Source organism: Entelurus aequoreus, linkage group LG24 (genome assembly GCF_033978785.1).
Source record: "Entelurus aequoreus isolate RoL-2023_Sb linkage group LG24, RoL_Eaeq_v1.1, whole genome shotgun sequence".
NCBI lineage: Eukaryota > Metazoa > Chordata > Actinopteri > Syngnathiformes > Syngnathidae > Entelurus > Entelurus aequoreus.
In genome coordinates this window covers 34,786,027-34,789,336 of record NC_084754.1, presented here as the reverse complement: position 1 = coordinate 34,789,336, position 3,310 = coordinate 34,786,027, and positions in this window count along the sequence as shown.

Below are 3,310 nucleotides of genomic sequence, written 5' to 3'. Positions count from 1 at the left end.
TCGTTGACCAAGTCGTAGTTTTTATACCCGAACGAAACCAACTTTGGTATAAATCTTTCTCACTGGCGCGTTGTTTGACAACTCTTGTTCGGTGGTTGTCCTGCAATTTGATTGGATGAAGGCTGTGTGATGAAAACAATGTAGATCTCATTTGATTGGCTGTTGTACTTAGAGCACACACGCTGACACGCAGCACACACGCTGACAGATAGACAGACACGTACAAAATGAAAGCTACGGAGCGCTCCCAATTAACTTTTTAAGCTTTAGGTTTTGGGGAAAGTAGCAAGTCATGTCAAGTCAAAAGGCTCAAGTCCAAGTGAAGTCACAAGTCATTGATGTTAAAGTCTAAGTCGAGTTGCAAGTCTCCTTACATTTTGTCAAGTCGAGTCTAAAGTCATCAAATTCATGACTCGAGTCTGACTCGAGTCCAAGTCATGTGACTCGAGTCCACACCTCTGCTAATTAGTTACTATGGTAATCTACGTCACAGCAGCTCAGACGAGGGACCAAGCAGTGTGGGTGGGGAGTGTTCCCACAGAGTGTTTCCACAGAGTGTTCCCACAGAGTGTTCCCACAGAGTGTTCCCACAGAGTGTTTCCAGAGAGTGTTCCCACAGAGTGTTTCCACAGAGTGTTCCCACAGAGTGTTTCCAGAGAGTGTTCCCACAGAGTGTTTCCAGAGAGTGTTCCCACAGAGTGTTCCCACAGAGTGTTCCCACAGAGTGTTTCCACAGAGTGTTTCCACAGAGTGTTTCCAGAGAGTGTTTCCAGAGAGTGTTCCCACAGAGTGTTTCCACAGAGTGTTTCCACAGAGTGTTCCCACAGAGTGTTTCCAGAGAGTGTTTCCACAGAGTGTTTCCACAGAGTGTTTCCAGAGAGTGTTTCCAGAGAGTGTTCCCACAGAGTGTTTCCACAGAGTGTTTCCAGAGAGTGTTCCCACAGAGTGTTTCCACAGAGTGTTTCCACAGAGTGTTCCCACAGAGTGTTTCCAGAGAGTGTTTCCAGAGAGTGTTCCCACAGAGTGTTTCCAGAGAGTGTTTCCACAGAGTGTTTCCACAGAGTGTTCCCACAGAGTGTTTCCAGAGAGTGTTTCCACAGAGTGTTTCCACAGAGTGTTTCCAGAGAGTGTTTCCACAGAGTGTTTCCACAGAGTGTTTCCAGAGAGTGTTTCCAGAGAGTGTTCCCACAGAGTGTTTCCACAGAGTGTTTCCACAGAGTGTTCCCACAGAGTGTTTCCAGAGAGTGTTTCCAGAGAGTGTTCCCACAGAGTGTTTCCAGAGAGTGTTTCCACAGAGTGTTTCCACAGAGTGTTCCCACAGAGTGTTTCCAGAGAGTGTTTCCACAGAGTGTTTCCACAGAGTGTTTCCAGAGAGTGTTTCCACAGAGTGTTTCCACAGAGTGTTTCCAGAGAGTGTTTCCAGAGAGTGTTCCCACAGAGTGTTTCCACAGAGTGTTTCCACAGAGTGTTCCCACAGAGTGTTTCCAGAGAGTGTTTCCAGAGAGTGTTCCCACAGAGTGTTCCCACAGAGTGTTCCCACAGAGTGTTTCCACAGAGTGTTCCCACAGAGTGTTTCCACAGAGTGTTCCCACAGAGTGTTTCCAGAGAGTGTTCCCACAGAGTGTTTCCAGAGAGTGTTTCCAGAGAGTGTTTCCACAGAGTGTTTCCAGAGAGTGTTCCCACAGAGTGTTCTCACAGAGTGTTTCCACAGAGTGTTCCCACAGAGTGTTTCCAGAGCGCTCAGCCTGAAATGCGGGTGTCAGGGACAGACGCGGAAGGAGATTTTTACAACAAAGTTCTAAAGCTTAGTGATATATCAGATTGTAGGTGGCTTTTTTTTACCCTTCACGTTCATATTTCGCTGTATTTGTTGCATTTTTGTTGCGTTTCACTTGATTGTAAAATATGTCGATCATGAGGGGGTGTGACGTTCACATGTTGTCAATATTCAGTGTTTTATCGTTCATAGTTAATATTGTAAATCCCACATTCTTTATTTTCATGTACATTCTGGGTGTCTCATTCAGTAAACAATTTTTAAATTCCATTCCGTGTTTTAAGGTGGTCTGTCATAACGTTATTAGCTTTCAATCAGAAATGTTTGTGAGTTTTTGTATTAGTGTTTCTAAAAATAGACATACCGGCCCCCTATAAATTTGGCCCCCGGGTAAAAATAATTGCCCAGGCCTGCGTTAGCTACTCGTTTTGTTGGTGTTTTGTAGTTTTCTGCCTAGTAATGACATTGGAAATTTGAAACATGTAGCCAATTATATATAAAAACTTCAAATGAAATGATGAAATACCTTTCTAATAAAGTAGGAGAGCAATAATGCCATCAAAACAAAAGTGTTTTATCCAGACAGCAATCATGGATGAGTCAAATAAGGGATTACAAAATGAACAAATGACTACATTTCGTTCAATAAACTTCTGCTTGAAAGAGGAAAAACTCCTTGTTCAATATTTCATTGACTGTATGGTCAATACATGTAGAACCTTAATTCTATTTGTATCAGGCGCAACAAATAGTTTTCTTCCACAGTTGTCAGTTTGAGCTTATCCAACAGTGACGTGTGTTGACCTTCACACCAGGTGAGACATTGTTGCTTTTGTGTTTTTTTTATAACTTTAAATTATTATGCTCTAATAACTGTTACTGTATTAATAGTGATTGTGTTATCAACTTTCTGGGGACATTCAATTTGAATTATGTTCAAAGCCAAATGGCACAATAAAGGAGTTTCTTTTTAAGTGTTAGGTTCTGTTGGTCTTGAGGCATAGAGCAGGTAAACATGACTTTATTGTCAAAAGGAAATAGTGCAACTGGGAAATGCACATGCAGGGAACATGCAATTGAAAACAGGATATAATGATCAAGCCCTGGCAATCTGGAACTGGTGTGCTATATATATATATATATATATATATATATATATATATATATATATCAGTGACGTGCGGTGAGGTTCATGGCTGGTGAGGCACTGACTTCATCACAGTCAGATTTACAAACATGTGAACCCTAAAAATTCAAAAAAACGGACTTGCTTCAGCAGCACAATTCTGGTGCTGTAGTTGTAGGAGATGTCTCAAAACGTCATCAGGAGTCCCGACTAAACCCGTAAATGTAAGAAAATGTAAGAAAATGCATTTTTTAAGAAAAACATTTTTTGCTAAAATGTCGTAAGGGGGGAGGGACCCTGTCGTAAAAATGCCAAAAAACGGACTTGCTTCAGCAGCACAATACTGGTGCTGTAGTTGTAGGAGATGTCTCAAAACGTCATCAGGAGTCCCGACTAAACCCGTAAAT